The 22,522-nt window shown below is 33.6% G+C and overlaps 1 protein-coding gene across 2 annotated transcripts in view; it reads left to right on the plus strand.

The window, feature by feature from the left end:
* GAS2 (growth arrest specific 2) overlaps nucleotides 1-22,522 on the plus strand; it is a 365,744-nt gene that overhangs the window by 201,689 nt on the left and 141,533 nt on the right. Inside the window, exon 10 of one of the 2 annotated variants that reach the window (XM_081275815.1) lies at nucleotides 3,213-3,342. The exons of the other annotated variant lie outside the window; for it this stretch is intronic. The gene's annotated coding sequence lies outside the window, so the exon portion shown is untranslated. Of the gene's footprint in view, nucleotides 1-3,212; nucleotides 3,343-22,522 lie in introns of those variants that run through there. 2 annotated transcript variants of the gene reach the window in all.

Consider the following 22,522-nt stretch of genomic DNA (forward strand, 5'->3'; position numbering starts at 1 on the left):
TCTCCAACAGATAATAATATAATCTATTGAACTTTTTACTCTGTACTGGGTACTCTGCTCAGTCTACCTACATTTTTTTTTTTCATGATAGTGCAATGACCCTTGGGGACAGAGATTATTATCTTCCTATACAAAGTTCATATATTACAAAAGATGAGATCCAGGCCTTTTGGATACTCAGTAATTTGCTGATGGTCACACAGCCAGCAATTGGCAAAGTTAAGCCTGGAGTCCTGTATGTCTAATGGTCCCGAGTCAAAGCCTCATTTTTAGCCATCTCATTACCTTGCTACCCACAGAGCTCTCAGGTGTTTGGCTTTAAAACCATCATTTCAGAAGAATTGGATTACTCATACATCTTGAAATGATGAAGAACTGGGTGAACTCCTGGATTTTACCTAGGAATTAATTTGTAAAACAATTATTATGTGAGCTTGGGAATACCTACAGTCTTAAATGATAAGAAATGAGTATCCAAAAACCTTAGTCTATGGAGATGAATAATATAAATATTATGCTATCAGACCTGTTGTGGTCAAACACATCTGCAATCCTAGTGGCTTGGGAGTCTGAGGTAGGAGGGTGGCAAGTTCAATGCCACCTCAGCAATTTAGCAGGGTCCTAAACAACTTAGAGAAACCTCGTCTCGAAATTAAAAAGTAAAAGAAGCTGGGGATGTTGCTCAGTGGTTAAACAACCCTGGGATCAGTGGAAAAGAAAAAAAATATTATGCAATGTAAACTGAAGGAAAAATGCATTTTTAGAAGATACTTAGATTACTATAAAAGAGTAAAATTTTACTGAGTGCTTATTTTCTTTAGGGTGTAGTAACATCTTAAAGATGATATAGAGCTACTGAAAATTCTAATGTGGAGAAACTTTATACTTCCCTAAAAGCCAGAACATCTACAACATTTTATTCTAGGCAACCAATAGAGTAGATTTTTGTTGGCAGTTCTCTTGCTAATAATTGATCTCCTTTCTGTAATGAATCCTTCAGCAGGAAGAAAATTCCCTATGCTGCTGAGGTCTGGTAATTTCTCTCCCATTGACATCTGGAAACATGTTGGGGAAGAAGCACTGTCTTCCTTTATGCCTCCTTCTCTCTGCTGCTTAGGTGGCAATAAGGAATTTCAGGAGTTCAGGAACATCTTAAGATCATAAGCTCTCTATCTCCCATCTCCCTGACGCAGTTCTCAAGAAATAACTGTAGGAATTTTTTTTTTTTCAAAACCACAGAGTCAACTAAAATGCTAATCTTTAGAAGAACAAAGAGCCTTTACTTGCTCTCCTGTTTTGTTCAAGCAACTGCTAGGGCTCCCACTTAGCACATCTGAATGGTAGCCAAAGAATATTGAAACATGTTGATGCAGTCTGTACAGATCAGCCCTTAAGGCAAAAAGCAGAAGAAGACAGTAGTTCCAATGAAGAAATGGAAGCCACATAGTGTGAATACACATACATGCACACAATAGAATTCACTTCTCACTAGTCATTAGCACAAAACACATTCCTTGGCTGCAATAAAGACATTTTCTATTATCAGTGGTGCTGACCTGGGTGGAAGAGTTCTATTATTAAAATTTTGGATTCACTGTGATTTATTATAGCTTCAAAACTACCAGATAGAAAAAAAAACCTGAAAACTAACCTAATTTACTTATAGAATATTGCCAGTAATTGCAACATTTGAGATCACAGAACAAAAATCTCAGTAGTTTCCCTGGAGACCATTTCTGTAGTGGTACAATTAGAGAGGACATCAAAAGGGCAGATGATCAAAAATAAACTCTCTCTCTAAGTCTCTATTATTTATTCTTTTTTAAAATATTTATTTTTTAGTTGTAGTTGGACACGATACCTTTATTTTATTCATTTATTTTTGTGGTATTAAGGATCAAACCCAGGGCCTCACATGTGGTAGGAGAATGCTCCACCATTGAGCCCCAATCCCAACCCTTTCATCATCTATTATTTTCAGAGAAACCCACACATTTTGCTTTAGTTGTTTTTTTTTGTTTTATTTAGTTTCTATAATCAGCAGTGTGTCTAGCTGTCTAATGAGTCACTGAATTCTAACCATACAATTAGTCCTAATTTATGTGCTTTAAAGAAAATTCAAGCATATAATTCCTTAGGCTAGAAAAAAATATGCTCCTTTATGGATATCACATACTGTGTCCACTTATTAACACACACACACACACACACACACACACACACACACACACAAAATCTTCAGGGGTTTTCCCGAAGGGGCATTTTTGTTTTTTCAGAAGTTGCTTAGTTATGTGAATTGACTTCACTGTATGTGGAGTCTTTAACATTTTCAAGCTTGGAAATTGTTCATTAATAGATATACAGTTAACGTGCCCTGTAGATTATGAGACATGTGAGATAGCTGACATGTTTCTGAATTTAAGATTGTTAGGGACAACTTGTTGTTTGAAGTAGCTGAACTGTGTGGTATCAGCATCCCTGGAACCTGGCCCTTGGCCCTTTTTGGGAAGTATGTGACTTAAGCAGGAAAACAACTTTCAGATCTCTCTCCTGTCCCAGACTCTCAGCTCCCAGGTAATATGGACATCTCTCCTAACTATAGTCCTTGTAGGATATAAAGATGATGATTCAAACCAACAGCACCATCCTGTTCCCCATCAGAGATGGGGAAGGAATCATTTGGTTTCAGAGGGAGTGATATATCAGGGAGAACAAAGCAGAGAGGACAAGCTTTAGGGGAGACATTGCTATTTAAATTCTCTCCTGGTTCTTATGAGTAAGTAGCCAGTTTCTGGGTCCTTAAGGATAATGTTCTCTTTGCTGACTTTATGCAGTGAGCCCTGTCACTGCCTTGGCTTTTGCATCTGTGTGATGAGCTTTCTATGGCAATCTGCTCTGAACCTGACTAATTGAAACTGTGATTTGCAGATGTCCTGGACAACTGTGTGGTAGTTGGGTGAATCAAGAATATCTTGCTTGCTGTAATATAATGTTTTGCAGATTTTCCATGCTACTTTTCCCATTTAACTTTTGTGGTTTTGTTATGTTGTGATTCCACTACTACTGTTATTTAATGAATAATTTTTTAAAATTACTGTTTTTGCTTAGCTTATGCTTATAACAATATTCAGAAAATATTATATGCGGGTTAATGTGCTGTTTCTTCTCTCATGCATATTAAAATAAATACATTCTATTAAGATTACATATAGGGGCTGGGGATGTGGCTCAAGCAGTAGCGCGCTCGCCTGGCATGTGTGCGACCCGGGTTCGATCCTCAGCACCACATACCAACAAAGATGTTGTGTCCGCCGAGAACTAAAAAATAAATATTAAAAATTCTCTCTCTCTCTCTCTCTCTCTCCCCCCTCTCTCACTCTCTCTTTAAAAAAAAAGATTACATATATTTTTGTGTACCACTAGTTACTTATATATCATATTTTAGAAGATGCTTACTTCTCTGTGGCCACCTAATAACAGCTTTTAGGAGAGATTCATTAAAAACAAAAGTGGACTCATTTTTCTACTTTGTAGATAATTTAGAAACCTGGAAATTACTTTCTAAAATCACTTGATCTCCATTTTTCTAAAAGCCCCACACATCCTAGTAAACTAATCTTTCTCACCACCTCTATATTTATTATTTGAATACTAATATTTCATGCTGAGAACATAGAAGCCAAATATAAATACATAAAATAATTTCTAGAAGTTCTATGAAAGCAAATAAAAATAGCCTTTTGGTAATCAACTGTCATAGGAGAAAATTTCTTGGTACTTTTCTGTGTAGATGAGGAAAACAGAGAAAAAAAGAAAGGCTGAGAACATAATACAATAGCTAATGAATTTTTAAGAACAGAAGTACATAATCACTCATTTTACATAGAGTGCATTTCTGTAATATAAACCTTACTTATCTCTTCCAACCTGTTAGTAGATTCAAAGATACAATAAAATACATGGTGTGAGGTGTGAGTAGTGTTTTTTAGTGTGTGTGTGTGTGTGTGTGTGTGTGTGTGTATGTGTGTGTGTGTGTGTTATTGTATAGTGAAGCAAGACAAAAGGTTGAGCTTCTAGATCTGAACTTACATCTTGGGTCATGGTGGTCTATACCCCTGAGTTGCTATTGTGGAACTATCTGCACTGATTTTCACCCTTGTCTCTGCATTTTATAGATGCATAAAGACAATGACCTGCATACAATGGGTGTCAGTGTAGAAATAAGAAAGAGTTGAGGCCTCTAGGAAATCACTAAAGTGCTGTACCAGCCTTGCACTTAGTTGAAGTAAACAAACACTTAATATATAAGGCATTACTTATTTGGGTTTTGTTTGTTTACAGTTAAATAAATTCTGAGTTGATAAGGAGTGTAAGGTCCTTCCTTTATCAAGTGAACCAATCAGAGCTAGGTTTAGCTCTGAGAATATGAACCCTCATGAATTCACTCATATTCTTTAAAGGTCATTGCATTATATTTATTCCATTTTAAAATTTATAAATAAAAAATAAAAAATTGTATATATTTATGGCATAAACCATGATGTTTTGTTATATGCTTATATTTTGAAATGACTAAGTCAAGCTAATTGACATGTGTATTACTTCTACTTTATCATGTTGAGAGCATTTAAAATCTTTCTTGGCAATTTCAAGTGTATGATACTTTGCTTTTAACTATATTCACAATGATGTGCAATATATCACTTCAACTTATTCTTCCACATAGTTAAAATTTTGCATTGTATGCCCCTATGTTCCACTTTTTACTTATATCAGTTCAACATTTTTAGACTCTAATATAGAAAAGATCATGCAGTATTTGTCTCTCTGTACTTGGTTTATTTGGCTTTACATGATATCTTCTTGGTTTACCCTTGATGTTATAAATGAGACAATTTCCTTCTTTTTTAAGTCTGAATATAATTCCCTTGTGCATATGTACTACATTTTCTTTATCAATTCAGCCATTTATAGACATTTAGATTGACCTATTTCTTGACTCCATGATGACTGAGGTTAGGTTCAGTGTTAATTTCTAGGTCTGATTCATGGCAGATACTCTATAGTATTTGATGACTGAAAGAATATATCTGTCTATCTGACCTCAAAAATAATAAGAATGTGAAGTCTATTATTAACTTGTGCTAAAATCACCTGAATTGTGTTAAAATGAAGATTAATAGGCTGTACTTAAGACCTATGTAGTTTTGAATTTCTTAGAAGGCAGTACAGAAGTCTGCATATTAAACCAAGTTCCTAGAGATCCTTATGTCTACTGAAGTGACAAGCAGAATATCATTCTCAGAAATTGTTATAGGCAAGATTTTGGCATCCGTGATCTTTCTCCCTCTTGTGGTATGCTAGGGATGTTTAATGTTATATATGGCAAAAAGGAATTAAGGTGGCAGATAGGATTGATTTGTCTAATCAGCAGAATTTAAAGAGATTTACTAGATCATTTGGGTGGTCACCATGTAATCTCATGGTTCTTAAAAGAAGAAGAAGGCAGAATATTGAGAGATACCATAAAAGGAGGAATGTTTCAAAGCACTGTGAAAATGATTCAACAAACTGTTGTTTTCTTTGAAGACAGAGGGGTGGAGCCATAAACCAAGAGACATGAGTTGTGTACATTTGGGTAATTTCCCTTTAGCCTATACCCTAATTTCAGTTGCTTGGTTTTAGAAAAGTTCCTTGTAGGTGAGTACTTGTAGCTTCCATTGAAATTTTTTTTCCCCCTATGGAGGATTTTTCTCTGTTTTGTTTCTCTGATGGACATATGGTATAGAATCCTCAGGAAGATCCAGTAAGATTTCATATGATCTAATTAGGTACCACACTGAGCACTGAGTTTTTGACAGCAAGGTGAGTTCAGTATGGGAATCAGCATTTTAACCTTGCATTTGCTGCATTAGAAAGGAAGGAATTACTAAATAGGAGAGTGAAATGATCAAATATTGGCAGCCATGTGAATATTGATTTAGGGAAATCAAGACTGAAATTACAAATTTAATTAATGTACTGATGTTTTTAATCCTGTGAAACATTAAAAGCGTATCTCTCAATATTTACATATATGAAGATTCCTTGGAGAACAAAGAACGAGGATTAAGAACCACACCTGAACTGTTTTTTTTAATGAATATCATAATTATTGATTTATTATTTATTAGTTTTTATTAATTATTTTAGTGGTATATATCATTCCTAAAAACATGAGGATATGGGGTATAGTTAATAATTGAATACCTGTATACAATGTGTAATATGTGTTTTAGTCAGCTTTTTTGATGTTGTGAACAAAAGACTTGACAAGAATAACTAGAAGAGGAAACATTTACTTTGTGGTTCAAGGTTTCAGAGGTTTCAGTCCATGGACATCCAGTTCCATTCCTTGGGGTATGAGATGAGACAGAACATCAGGACAGAAGAGTGTGGCAGAAGAAAGCAGCTGACTTATTTATAAGTGCATAAACATAATTTATTTCATTTCAATCCTCAGTACTTTCCTATTCTATCCCTTATTCCTCCCCCGATGCTCTTATTTTATTTTACTGATATGTTTTCTCCTTACTTATTGCTTTTTTAAAATTGGTACAGTATAGTTATACATAAAAGTGGAATCCATTGTGATACATTCATACATGCCCATAACATAATTTGGTCAATTTCATTCCACTCCACTGTTCCCTTCTATTTTCATGAGATTTTCCTTTTTAATTCCTTGGTTCTCTCTAGCTTTCTTATATGAGGATAAACAATTTTCCCTTGACCTCCTGAGTCTGGCTTATTTTGTTTAGCATGTTTTCCAACTCCATACATTTACTAGCAAATGATATAATTCTACTCTCCTTTATGGCTCAGTAAAACTCCAGTGTGTATTCTTTTTATTTATTTGATGTCCTTTGCTTGAAGAAAAAACTTAATCTATGAACCCAATTGTATATATTATGGGCACATTGGTACCATAACTTGGCTATTGTGGATTCTGCTACTATAAACATTAATATGCATGTAACACTATAGTATGCTGATTTTAGTTCATTGGGATAAGTACTAAGGAGTGGAATATTTGGGTCATATTGTGGTTCCATTTCTAGTAATTTGAGAAATTTCCATTTTATCTTGCTGTAGTAATAAAACATTATATTAGCAGAATCACAGACATGAAGGCAAATGGAATAGAATAGAAATTGCAGACAAATACATATAGATACAGTCATCTGATCCTTGACAAAGGTACCAAAAACATAAGCTCGAGGGCTGGGGATGTGGCTCAGGCGGTAGCGCGCTCGCCTGGCATGCGTGCGGCCCGGGTTCGATCCTCAGCACCACATACCAACAAAGATGTTGTGTCCGCCGAGAACTAAGAAATAAATATTAAAAATTCTCTCTCTCTCTCTCCTCTCTCACTCTCTCTTTAAAAAAAAAAACAAAACAAAACATAAGCTCGAGAAACATTGTGTTTTTTAACAAATAATACCATAAAAACTGGATAACCATATATAGAAGAATAAAACTGTATCTTTGTCTCTCACCCTGCACAAAAAACAACTCAAAATGGATTAAAGACATAAGAATTAGACCAGAAACACTATAGCTGCCGGGAAAACAAAACAAAACAAAACCTAGGTTCAATACCTGAACAAAATACACAGGCAAAGACTTCCTTAATAAGACAAGTAGCTCAGGACATGGCCATCAGGAAGCAGAGAGCAAGAGTCCATTCAATAGATACAAAATATATATCCCAATCATAGGCTCCCAATGACCCACCTCCTCCAGCTACTCCCTACTTGCCTACATTTACCACCAAGTTAATCTCTCTAAGGGAATTAATGCACTGATAAGATTAAACCTCTTATATAACCCAATCGTTTCATCTCTAAACTTTTTTTGTCTTGTCACACACATGAGCTTTTGGGGAAAATGCCTCATTCAAACCATATCATGTAAGTCAAAGTGGTTAGCACAGTTTGTATGTGATGTAATCACAGACATTTGTGAATGAAGCTCTGTGCAGATGAACAATGCATCTGCAGTTGAACATGGCAGTCTTGGAGGTACCATGCTTTTCTCTAGTACGGCTGTATTTTTTAACCAATAGAAAGAAAAGAAGGTCAAGTAGGATGGCATGAGATTTAGGATTGTTCCCAATTCCTACTAAATTTATCATTCACTTTGTATAAGTCTCTTAATTGAAGTGAATCTCAACTTTTGCTTTTATAAAGTATATTGTTCAGTGAATTATCACTGTTATTCTTAGCTGTAAACTTTTAATGTATATTTGAAGATCATTCTTTTATATTTTTTAAATTAATGACCAACACTTCATTCTCCCCACTCCACGCACTTGTGAATTTCAATAGCTATATGCCTCATTCTAATTTTTAATTAAAATGGTATAGTGAAATAAGTATTTTTAAAATCACATTGATACTATGAGAAATCCATAAAAACTTGATTCCAAAATCATTTTTCATTATAAAGTAATTACAGAATTTATAAAAATATGTCAGTGTCCCCAGTTTTATACATGAAATTGTATATGTGATGAATACAGGCATATTTATATAAACATCAAGCATAGTCATGTCAGGATGAATAATAAATTATTTTAATTTTTATTATTATATTCTATAATGAATGCATAACTAATGAACCATAATAAATATTATGAGATCTCCTTAACATAAAAAGCATCATTGTATCAATAAATCAATGATGTTATTAGCTACCACTGAAGGAAATTTTGCATTTGTGATATTTTCATATGCTAACATCTCACTAACACTCAAAATGGGAGTAGAATAAGATTGGATGCCTAATTATCTATTCTAATCATAATTATAAAAGATAATTTGCACTAGCAATTCAAAAAGGATAAATACAATGATTACTAACAGACTGTTTATTGGCTATGAAAAAGGAAAAGAAAGAAAATTAAATCATAATTTGGAAAGGCATTTATATTATAAAATATTGTAGGTCATTTAAATAAAGTTCAGTACTTTGTAATACTAGAGATTTCTATCTTTTTCCTTAAACATTTTGGGCTTAATTCATCAGAAAATTATATAGATTTAAAAATATAGAATTAGGGAAATGTAGTTTTTAATATAAACATTGTTAAAGTATAATCCACATAAAATTTATAAATTTTACATGTACAATTCAATGAGTTTTGAATTAGGGAAATGTAGTTTTTAATATAAACATTGTTAAAGTATAATCCACATAAAATTTATAAATTTTACATGTACAATTCAATGAGTTTTGGCAAAGATGCAAAACATTATCATCACTACCCAAAGTATTCTGTCCCCACAAGTCAACCCTGTAGCAATCTCATTCTTTCTTCTCAAGTATATCAACTACAATAATTTTGCTTTCCATAAAATTTTATAAAAATGGAATCACATAGTAAGTAGTTTTTGATGTCTGGTTTCATTCACTTTACAAAATGTGTTGCAATTAATCCATTAGCCCTTACATCTATCTTTCACTATTTTTTGTCATTTTGTAAAGTTTTCTTGAATGAATATGGAACAATTTGTGCACTCTTTTATTGTTTTTGGCTATGAAAAAAACTGATATGAATATTGGATAATAAGTCTTTATTTGAGCTTTTTTGCTTGACCAAATGTCCAGGAAACCCAACATGAAAATTCCTTCATGTTGGCATGTAAATTAGCCATAACACTTATGTTAACTATCAACTAATTATATAGGTGTGTTTATTTTTAGGTTCTCTATTTTTTATATTGAATATGTATATCTATTTATACAAAAATACTACACTCTCTCAACTACTGTAGTTTTATAATAAACCTAAACACAAAGGTTTGTATATAAATAGAAATATATAAGAAAGCATAAATCTTAAATTTTGTTCTCCTTTGAATTGCTTTGACTTGTCTGGATATTTGCATTTCCAGCTAAGTGTTAGATCATCTTGTTAATTTTTGCCAGAACAAGTCTGCTAGAATTGAGAATGGTATTCCACTGAATTCACAGATAAAATCTGGAAGTATTGACTTCTTAAATATATTGAGTTTTACTATACAGGAAATAATTTTGAGAGAGAAATTTAGGATCACGACCACATGCCACCACAAGAAGTAGAAAAGAACTATTCACAAGAGCCTCTGGAGGTTCTATGGGTCTTGTTCACAAGAAATAAAAATACCTGTTTAAACCATGTTCCCCTATGCACTATACACCAGGAATTGAGCTCCTTTCCACTCTGGTGGGTTCTTCTGGCTATAGGAATTGCTCTACTTCATCAGAAGTCAGTCCCTTGGCTAGGTGTCAGCTGTCTCTTAGCAACCATGATCACATTACTCCTCTCTTTCTTGAAGCTATTGTAAAGCAATGCTTACACCCAGAGTAGTATTATTAAAGTTTGCCTGCCTAACCTCCCCTAGATGTCACCACTGTTAGGATGTTTAGTTGCTATGCTTCTACTGCTATTGCTCAGCTTTAGCTTTCTTAATCTTGTGATAAAATGTGTACATTCCACATTATAACAATTTCTAATTAAAATGAGGGCAATACAAGGTGTCCAACCTGTCCCAACAATTAAGTCCAGTTTCTCTCTGTCCTCAATAGATTGAGCAGGTTGATAATACATATCCCTGCATTTGTAGGGACAATGCCCATTTCAGCTTGCAGCAGGCTAATGGGGATGAAAGAAAACTGAGTGAGACATAAAAAGCCAAGGAAGAGAATTTTATTATAAATGAAAAATAAATCTCAAGCAGAGAACACTCTCAAGAGAGAAAGAGACTGAGTATTCTCTAAGTGGAGAATGGCAAAGGAAACTATGCTATTTCCAAGTGTATTCCTCTTTTTTGTTTACCAGGAGATCTGGGGTCCACCTTTTGTAGTCTTCACCAGTCTGATGTTAAACTCCACCTTCACATTGCACAGGGGAGGTTTTGACCCAAGTTTGTCCTTTCCATAACTGTCATGGTTACTATTATCCCTTTCAGAGGGGGTTCATCTGTAAGTTCATCCTTGTTAAAGCTGGTGCTGGGGTCAATGACCTGGTAAACATTATCTTAGTGCATCTGTGCTACTAAGGAAATTTCTCTTCTGGTACATATTGAGAGACCAGTGGCCATAAATCTTAATCGACCCTGTAAGAAGTTAGCCCCATTGATCATTCCTTCTCAACACACTTTTTAATTGTCTCCCTTTGTTTCCTTCTGCCTATTGATTCTCATGGTTAGTATACCCATTCTTTTACTATAAGTTATTGATTAGTCATTAAACTTAAAGGCAATTTAAAGAATCCCCATGACCCTGCTATATTATTTGATCTCATTCTACTGCTTATTACTAACTACTATCTATCACCTCTTCTGTAAGCCTTTAAGAATAAAGGATTTAAGTCTCAGGGTGTGGTAAATGATTGAGAAATTTAGGAATATACAGAGAAAACGATTCTATAAAGAAATGTTCCTGGTGGAATTTAGATTGTGACCAATTCTTGAACTGGACAAAGGAACAGAAAGGGACTAAAATGTATGAGCACAATGACCAGCCTATAAATTTATTTGTCCCTCTCCAGTACACTAGAACTTTTCTGGGATGTATCAAAGCAGGAATGAGACTTAGGAAAAAACAAACACGTTAATCTCATGGAGTTGGGGCTGACATTTGATTTATCATGATTTTCTGTCTGGATTACACAGTCCACCTGGTTTTAGTCAGCTTCTTTGCCATTGTGATTAAAAAAAAGACCTGACAAGAGCAATTATAGGAGGAAAAATTTATCTTAAGGCTCATGGTTTCAGAGGTATCAGTCCATAGATGACTAACTCTATTACTTGGGACCTGAGATGAGGTAGAACATCATGGAGGGTGACACCAGGAAGCAGAGAGAGCACTCTGCCATCACCAGAAATAAAATATATACCCCAAAGGCACACCCCACAATAATCCACCTCCTCACGCCATACCCTACTTGCCTACAGTTACCACCAAGTTATTCCCTATCAGGGGATTAATTCAATGATTAAGTTGAGGATGCTATAACCTGATCATTTCACCTCTGCACTTTCTTGCATTGTCTTACACATGAGCTTTTGAGGGACACCACATATCTAACCATGACTGCCACCTTCCAATGGAATTTTGACGTGAACTGAAATATACATGCCAGGCTAGACTCCTTAATGGGGAAACATAATCTTACTGAATCCTTCCCAATCCTGAGGGAAGTCCAGCCCCTTTGGATCAGATATATTCCACCCAATTTTGTACCTACTAAAAATATGGGCTTTAATCTCAGGCAGTGCCTCTCAATCTGGGTATAGACTGTACTCTGCCCTCAGAATGTGTAATTCTCTTCACTTTCTAATAGAGCTCTTCTGTTCTTTGCTAAAACTTGACATGTCTTTACATTCTTTCTTGAGTCTGGAAGGTCTCAGTAGAGTATTCCACCTCTGAAGAGACATCCTCAGTTGCCATTAAGATCAAAGTTTCTTTCTCCATTTATTTAGCTTATTTAATGGCTATCTTCAGTGCTTTATTGTTTCAATGTACAAGTCTTCAATACTTGAATTTATTTTCAGTTCTTTATATTTTTCTACTAATGTAAATTGTATGATTTAAAATTTTTAATTGCCAATTATTTGTTGTTACCATGTAAGTATGCAGTTAAAAAAACAAACTTCATATATTGTGATCATGCTAAATACTCTTTAGTCCTAGTAGCTTTTATTATATATATATATATATTTTTTGGACATTCTACAAGTATTATCACAAACACAGTTAGAAATGAAATGAAAAAAAAATTATAAATACTTTCAAAACTGAGAAGAAAATGACAGAAAATATTTTCTGAAATACTAAAAAGAAAAGTTATTTCTCTAGAATTGATTCTTCAGTGTAAGAGGATGTTTAAAATGATATTTATTTACTGAACCTAGAAAAAATTGAAGTTTATTTTTGTGTTTTATATATAGCAAGATATCTATTTTATAGTGAATGAAATTTGAAGGTATAAGAATTCTCTAATAAATATACTAGAGGTGGACAATCCTAATTTCTCAAATATTTATTTTTTTAACAAGTTTTGTTCACAGTTTCCTATTTATCTGCACTTACAGTAACATTTATACATTATTTCTTCCATACATAGGTCACAAACTGTGACAACAGTTTGATAAATAAATATAGAGTTGGGTTCTTAGTTTGAAACAAAATGAAAACAGGCACAATTTTTTTGACAGTTTCAGTGGAGTACTAAAGAAAATTCCATTTTCACAGATATTTGATCCAACATTTGTGGGTTTGCTGCCCTAACCCTTATTATCTTAAATTCTTTGCTTCTTTGATCCTCTGTTGTTTTTATTGGTACTAATGTCTTATTTAATTTATTCACCTGTATTTTCATTACTCAAACATTTTTAATAGAAAATTTCAAAGATATATCAATCAAATTGGTTAATTAAAATTTTAATTTTTTTATGAACATAGTGCATTCAAAATGGTTACTTCTACTAACTGTAAGAAATAATTAAGTGATAAAAATCAATATAATTGACAATTTCTTTTAAAAACTTTTTTTGGGGTAGAAGCCTATGTGAACCTCCCCTTTTTTAAAAAAAGATCAAATAGTGAAATATCTGCACAGAAATGATTTAGCAATTCTTTTGATATTTGTCTCTTTTGAATTTATGATATGGTAATAAATAGACCTATAGAATTTACCCAGAGTTGAGTATTTTCATAAAGTCATTTTTATCCTTAATGTGGAAATGAGTAGAGGCATAATACCAGAAATCTAACATTGATCATGGACTTGACGATTGCTTTTATTTTTAGCAACCCATGTATCATGTTTCATTGCAGCTGGCCATGATAGTATAAATGAAGTTGGATTTTGGCTTACTCTTGTTCACCAAGTCATGGTGAGATGTCAGTTACCTCAAAAACTACTGGAAAGGTTGCTGTTAAGATACAGACTCATGCTAAGTTCTAAAATCCTAGAGAATAGTAGAGTTCACAAACAGCTGTAATAGCCAGAGGGTAAGCATGAAGAGGCAAATTTTCATCTTTCCAAAAATGTGTTTTAAAGTTTTTGTGGTGGTTTATATTCTCCTTCATGATTTCAACGAAGTTTACTTTCATGACCCTCCTCTCCATCCAGCACTTTTTGCTATGTGCTTTTTCTTCTTACATATATGTACCTGTGTGTGCATGGCCCTGTGTGCTTTATTTTCTACTGCATCAAGCCATATGCATGTGTGTAAATTGACTATCACTAAAATGTTGTTGGGTAATAATCTCAAAACAGAATAGGTTAAAACAAAATCAATTTGTTTTCTATAAATCTGCAGTTTAGCTGGTGCAACTCTGTAGAGCAGAACATCATAGACTCATGGTTTTTGCAGGTCATTTGGCACAGGATTGGGGTAGCTGTATGTCTTGTCTAGGTTGACTTCACCTAGGAGGCTTTGATTCAAGAGTCAGACCTGAAGGTAGACTTCTTGTGAGTCTTATACTCTTTGGACCAGTGAACAATGGGACAGATTTTTCTCTTTGAAGATATATAATTGCAGAAGTATTAGCACAAGTGGAAATATGCAAGGGTTTTAAAGGCCTGTGTTTGAAACTGGCATGATGTCATACCTGTCCCTTTCTATTGACTAATGCGGTACCTGGCCAAGCACAAAGTTAGTAATCATGATAATACTTTGTTCTTTGGGTTAGACTTTGACAAAGGTTTTATTCTATAACTTCCTTCTCAACCCTCTGCTTTACTCAGTTTTGTCATAAGTGAAAAACTTAAGCTGGTTGAGCTGCAGAGTCATTTGATTGCTCTGATTTTAATTAATCAGATATAAAAGAGCACAATCTGTGTTATGTCATTGACATGCTTTAGTAATGAAAGCACTATTTACCAAAGAATAAAGTAGGGAGAAAATATAAATAAGTAGGATATTTTGATTATTTTTTAAATTGTTTTTTTGCAATCTTTCTTGTATTTTTGTTTCATAATTAAAATATAAGAACTAGCAGATCTGTGTTGTACCTGACAAGGATGTCTATATTGCATAAAGCTGGAACGTATTGCTCATTCAGCTGCTCTGTGTAACTGCCAAGAATAAAAGGGAACATGGGGAGAGGAATGATTCTCTTTGACTTTAAGTATAGTTTATGCCTTTCATTTTGCCTTCTATCTCCAAACATGAGTATGTTTCACAGCTGGAGTGTAGTGTTTCTACAGAAGAATATGTTGCACACTCTATCCCATGGCTCATGCCATCTGTGCCACCTTGATTATCTACCAAACTTTGATGTGAGGCTGCCTTTTTGGTTTTGATGGGTTAGAAATTCTAGTCTGCTAGTATAGTATTTATAAGTAGGCTGTTATTGAATGCATTAATGGACATTGAATGTCATAGTCTATTACTTTAAGAAGTTTTAGTTGTTCACATCTTCAACATTTTAAAACAAAGCAAGAGAATGACAATAATAAAACAAAACCCAGAGAGATAGAGATGCCAATTAAATAATTAGAAGAGAAATGGTCAGATGTTTACTCCCTCATGATTAAGAAATGTTAGAAAACATAAGAAATTGAGCCTTCATTTTTTCAGGTAAGAGAAGAATATAATACCTACAGCAGAAAATGTTTTTAGAACAATTAACTTGTCCTATGAAAGATGGAGATCTCAAAATGGGTGCTCAGTCATTATTCATGTTCATTCTTTTCTTTCAAAGCTATAGCTGGACCAGATATACTGTCCTCAGCTTCAGCTTTTTCCTCTGCTGGGCTTCACACAAAGCAACCCAAAGTGACGTAGGCTCAGATGTCTCACCAGGTAACCTGCAATCAGATCCTTGGCTAGGTTAGACAATTTAGACCCAAAGTTTCTTTTAAAGCTTTATCAATTGCCTGATATGCACAAGTTTTGTGAATACAAATTATTAAGATGTAATACCTAGAGGCATGGTGATGAATTATCTCACCAACTACAGAAAAGAGTGAATAATTAAATTTTAAACAGTGGACATTTAAGCAGGATTCTGAGTTTTCATTAAACTCTCAGGTTGTTTTCTTCACAAATGCATACATATATTAAACTGAAGTCTTCTCTGTACTGGATTTTAATCTTTTTATTTCACAAAATTTGGCTAATCTTTGCATATTATTTTTATTTCCACATGTACAGGGTCTTTTCAACAAAGTTTTGGGAGTGGAAGTTCTTTAATCTTTGTTTGTAGTTTCTTGGGATAGAGTTTAGGAAACAGTCTCTATTAAATTTTTCATTTAATCCATTCTTTCCAGCTAGTTAGTATTTCAGGACCTACTTTATTTTGATGTGGACATGCCATCACCTATATGTTATCATGGGCAAATGTTTCATTAATGCAATATTGAATGTTATATTGTTTGAGACTATTTTATTTTTTACTAAAAATGACTTTTCTCTGTTGTTGCCCTATTGAAACACTCTATTTTAAAGGATTATGTAAAAGTAAACTTGTTATCATGATTACAATTTTATTAATGTAATGTAGCCTCTTATAAGAAAGTTAATACAGTAGTGAACCAAATATATTCTAAATTGAAATATTTTCCTTTTTATTGAAGATAAAAATATAGCAAATTAAAGAATATTTTAAAACAAAGAGAATTGCTCTCATAATTTTATCATTCTAATGGCATTAATTCTTTTATAAATGAAAGTTGATTTCTATTCCATATAGTGGGATGGTTAAATCTAGCTAATTGAGATACATATTACTTCACATAGTTGTCATTTTTTTTGTGATGAGAACAATTTAATATTCACTTTTTTGCATTTTTCAAAACTAGAATACATTAACTATAACCACTCTACTGTGCAACACATCTCTTGAACTTATTTTTCCATATCTTACTGTAATTATGTATACCTCCAAAGTATCTTCCTATTGCCCCATCTCTCCTAACCCTGTTTCTGGTAGTCACCATTCTATTCTCTACTGCTGTGAGATCCTGTGGCAGATGTCTCTCTATGCCAGGCTATTTTCACTTAATATGTTGTCCTCCAAATTTATGCATGTTGTCACAAATGATGGAATTTCCTTGTTTCTGACAATTGAATGTAATTCCATTGTATATAAGATGTGATATATTTTGATACATTACTATGTAATATATTCTGTTTTTCCAAAGGTATTGTATTTTATTTTTATCAACTAGTTCACAGTAAAATTGACCTTTTCTTGTATCATTCTATGAATTTTAGCACATATATGGAATCATATAAGCACAGCAACAATCAGGTATAGAAAAATTTCATCAATTCCCTCAATTCCCTTGCAATTACCCTTTATATTTATATCCTCCTTCAAATTTTAACTTCTGGCAAAGAACATTGAGATGTTCTTTAGCAAAATGATTTTTTATTTCAAAAATTCACATAAGTAGAATAATTCATTATGTAACCTTTGAGACTGGCTTCTTTACTTAGTATTATATTTTATTTTTGTTCTCTCTCTCCTTTTTCTTTGTCTATTTCTTCCTGCTGCTTTATTTTAGGTTGTATTAACATCTTTAAAATTGCTTTTTAATTTATCATTTCTATATTTAGTATATCTTTATGTAAATTTTAAAGCAGGTCTGCTGGCAAAAATTCTTTCATTTTAGAGTGCCTGTATTTCATCTTCATTCTGTATGGATGAAAAATCCTGAGTTATCAGTTCTTTTCTTTCCATGTTTTGAGAGTTACTCAACTTCCTTCTGGATTTTCATAGTTTCTGATGAGAAATTCTCAGCCACCATGAATACCTGCTCCCCCATAGTGGGGTTTCTCCACCTTATAAGTACTGGCATTTTGGGCCAAAATAAGTTTCTCTGTAATGGGAGTTCACCAGTATCCACTGATTCTACCCACTCAATGTCAGTGGTTTGAATTCCCCTGTTGTGTACGACAATCAAAATGCTTTAGACTTTTCCGAATGCATAGGATGGAGGACAAAATCACTGATGATAACCATCACTCTGTGAGTTAATGTATCATTGTTTTTCAGGCTATTCTCAAACATTTTTCTATACTTTTAATTAGCAATTTGACTATGATGTAGCTAGACATTCCCTCTTTAGGGCTGTGAGATTATTGTTTTTTTCATTTTTCACTTTCTTGTCTTCTGGCAGATTTAATAAATTTTCACATATAATTTCTTAAATACATTTTTTCTGACTATACATAAGTTCTCTGTTCTCATTTTGGACCTCCAATGATATGAATATTAAACCTTTTGTTACTATCTCAGGTTCCTGGGTCTCTTTTTTCCCTCTTTGTTCAGAATGGTTAACTTCTATTCATCCACCTTAAAGTGCACTAACTCTTTGCTCTGTCATCTCCAGCTACTGAGGACATCAAGCGAGTTTATATTTCAGTTATTGTACTTACTTTTTAAAAATTACCATTTGGTGTTTTACATCTTCAATTTATTGATGATATTTTATGTGAAGATTTATTTTTACTTTTAAGAGAGAAGGGAAAGCATATGGAAATGGTAGGAGACCTTCAATGATACACAAAATTATAAGAGGTTATGAGGGGCAAGGGGGAGGGGGGAAAAAGGGGAGAGAATTGAACAACAGCAGAGGAGGTAGAGAGGGAAGATGGGAGGGGAGGGGAGGGGAGGGGGGATAGTAGGGGATAGGAAAGGTAGCAGAATACAACAGTCACTAATATGCCATTATGTAATAATGTGAGTATGTAACAGTTGTGATTATGCAATCTGTATTTGGGGTAAAAATGGGAGTTCAAAACCCAATTGAGTCTAATGTATGAAAGATGATATATCATGAGCTCTTTAATGTTTTGAACAATCAATAAAACAAAACAAAACAAAAACATTTATCTCCCTGCATAATCAAAGATTCACAATTGTTTGGAAATGGTCATGCTGTTGTGCATATAAATTGTTTCAAATTCACTATACCTGACAAATATTTATTGATTTGACATTACCTTATATAAACTGCAAATAATTTTTTTTAAGTATAAGTTTTTTCTTTCAGATAAGATTTGTGCCACTGTGGATAAAAAACAGAGACATGCTATTGCTGTGATTTGGAGGTTATTCAGATACATAATTTTATTAATTTTTTTAGAGTATATAAAGTAAGCTTTTATTTCTTAAAACATACTGTAGATACATGTTATTCAATTATCTTCACTGGAAGCAGAAGGAAATATTCTTGAAAAGTATACAAAAGTAAAAATATTTATTTTAAATCTTTATTTTGAATAAAATAATCTTGAGCCCTGAAAAAAAATTAAAAAAAATAAAGGGAAATTTAATTTTTTAAATTTAATTTTAATTAAATTTTATTTATTTATTTTCTTATATCTTCAACATTGGTGTCTTGTAGACTTTGTTTTCTATTAATAGTTTTTTTTTCTGTATGAGTTGTGATATTCCTGGACCTTATACAAGTAATTTTGGCTCATATATTAGCCATTTAAAAATATGATAAACAACACAGATTTTTGTTTATACCCCATAAAACTATAGATACTTTTGTTTTATCAGACAATTGATGCTACTGGATTCAGTTAAAAATTTTAATCAGCATTGTATGAGTTTTGGTTTCAGTATCAGCTGTGTCTCCAAACTTTTAGAGTGCTCTTTACCTGCTATACTTCTGTACAACTGCATGGCTAGTTGGGACCTTGGCCGTCATCCACCCCTTGGCTCAGCAATTATTGTCTTCACCATGTTCTTTAGTGTGAGATGTTTACATGCACACTCACAACTGTATGAGGTTGCTAACCTAAGCTCTTCCATTTCTGTGATTGCCCCAGCTACCTTTGGTCCTCTTAGGCTTCTCTGTTTTGTCCTCTGTCAAGGAAGCTGGGTTTTATTTACCTTACTTCCAATAAGTAGTGAGGACCCATTACTAGCCAAGAAAGGGAGGAGAGAGAAAAGAATAAGAAGAAAAAGAAATAGAGGCTTGCCCCATCTTCTTGGGACCACATCTTCTCTGTTCAGAGATATTTCTCTTTTATGAGACATATAGTCTTGTTGATACATTTGTCACCAATATTGCTAGACTGCCTGAATGTGACCTGAAAGAATGGAGGAAAACAAAACAAACAAATAATGGATTCCATTGTGAAACTTATTTCTAACACTGGGAACTAGAAACAGGATTCTCATGATTCTCTCCCCATCACTTTATTATCCAGTCCCATGTTTCGAGTTTTATTGAATGATATTGGGGCAATATCAATTTGGAAAAAATGATAAACTTGCCACTGGTTCAGTGGTACTTAAAACACTGATCTTCTTCCTCATTCTGCCTGCTATTGTTCACCTTTCGAAGTCCCCAAATAGCTCTTTTGTGCATTCAGTGCACATTTAATATTTCCAAAATGTATGAGATATAGAGTGGGGTGTGTTTATTCAATCTTTCTTGGAGTAGAAACATATAAACAGTCTTTCTGAAGGAGAATTTCACAGGAGCGCTTGGTGCTGTTAAATGAACACAGACCTGCCAGATAAATTATAGCATCCTGCCAGAAAATGAAGTGTTTGGTACTGTTTTTCATTCTCATTGAGATAATTTCAGAATATTTAGAATTATGATAGCATTACTTCCATATATTTTTATGATTTAACAAATGAACAGAAAGTTTTCCTTTATTTACTTTAGTATCTATCTCATTTGTAGCTTATAAATCATTATCAATATGACCAATGACAAGCAAACTTCATCTAATGTTTTTAAACTTATCTAGTTATGGTTACCTAGAATGTAAGTCTCAGAAGAAATATACTGAGGCTACTTAGAAAAAGGTGAACCTCATTTGAATACTTTGTCACATATTCTAAGCAAAGAAGAAGGGATAAACATCCTATGTTCTTGAATTCCTAGAGCTACATACATGATTTCATAGATCTCAAAGCAAGCTGATGAGATGATAGGAACAATAGCTAGTTAATCTTTGTTACTTTCTAATCCCCCTGAAGAGAAAGTTGTGCTTGTTCAACACAGGGGAAGCTTGTGATGGCACTGATGAGCAACAGCTCCTGTATTATTCAAGTCTTAATGTTTCCCATTCTTAAAGGGCTAACCCAAATGACGTCTCATCAGCTTTAGTTTAAACAAAGTCTCATGAATTTTAAGTTATCATAGTTCTTAGCTTTAACTTGATTTGCTCTAAGACAGTATTCTTCAGTGGGAATTTTATAACTACCTGGGAGTTTTAGGAAGTAGTCAGTGTATGTATGTGGTAGCCTAAATGATTAGGAGTGCCTCTGACATTGGATGGGTATGATTTAGGAATTTTAGGAGGTCTGCCATGTGACTGGCAGACTCAGACCAAAAAAAAAAAAAAAAAAAAGAATCCCTTATGTCCAACAGGGCTTTTATATCCAGTAAAAGAAAATTTATATATTCTCAGACTGAGGCAAGGGATATTCATGTGACAAGCATTATTGGGAATAACTCTTGTTTAGGCCCAAGGGAAATGATTTTCTGTACTATTTTCCATGTGTCCTTCAATAAAAGATGATGGCATGCATGCTGTGAAGATGCATGGTGCTCCTGCTGACATTAATAACACGTTGTTTTGGAGGGCAAGGATGATTTGAGAGGCAGAAATGCTTGCTTAAGAGAAAAAACAAATTAATTAAACTGTCAAATTACTTCCCTAGGATAGCATGATGAAAACAATTCTTACATGCATGATTGTGCTTTTGCAGTGGAGCTGAGTGCCTGTTTTTTGCTTCTCTTTGTGCTCCAACTTACAGGTTATTCAAAATTGAGCCCAGTATTTAAAACCATTGTACCTGCAAATTAAGGGAAATTTTATACATTAAATGATTCATATTGCCCCCAAATTCACAAATATGTAGGTATAGACTCAATCTATATACAATGACAGGTTTTATTTACATTTATGACAAAGCAATGGACTCAATAATTATAAATAGTATGTATCTAGTATGGATTTCTTTAAAATATTTACCTTTACTCAGTTTTTTTTGTAAAATTTTGAGGTATTAATGCAAATGGCATATTATTTACATTTTAAGACTTTGAATGTAAAAACAAGTACATTTTTTATGCATCTTTATAATGATTTTTTCCCCTTAAAGTATTGATTTTCAAGTAACTTCTTATAACAGTTCTTCATTATTATTATGTAGTGTTTCTGTCAGGTTTTATGTGGCCATGACCAAAACACCTGACAAGAACAACTTAAAAGAAGAAAAGTTTATTTTGTTTCGTGGCATCAGAGGTCTTAGCCACAGATGCCTGACTCTATTGCTCTGAGCCCAAGGTGAGGCAGAACATCATGGAGGAAGGATGTGGCAGAGAGAAGTTGCTCCACTCATGGCAGAAAGGAGGCAGAGAGAGGAGTAAGGGGATTAGAGGCTACAGGAAAGAGATAATCTTCCTAGGCACACTCAGTGACCCTCTTCCAGCCACATCCCACCTGCCTATTGTTATCATACAAAGACAATGGGCTGGTTAGGTTATGGCTCTCACAGT

Source organism: Spermophilus citellus (genome assembly GCF_964194105.1).
Source record: "Spermophilus citellus genome assembly, chromosome: 2".
NCBI classification, from domain to species: domain Eukaryota; kingdom Metazoa; phylum Chordata; class Mammalia; order Rodentia; family Sciuridae; genus Spermophilus; species Spermophilus citellus.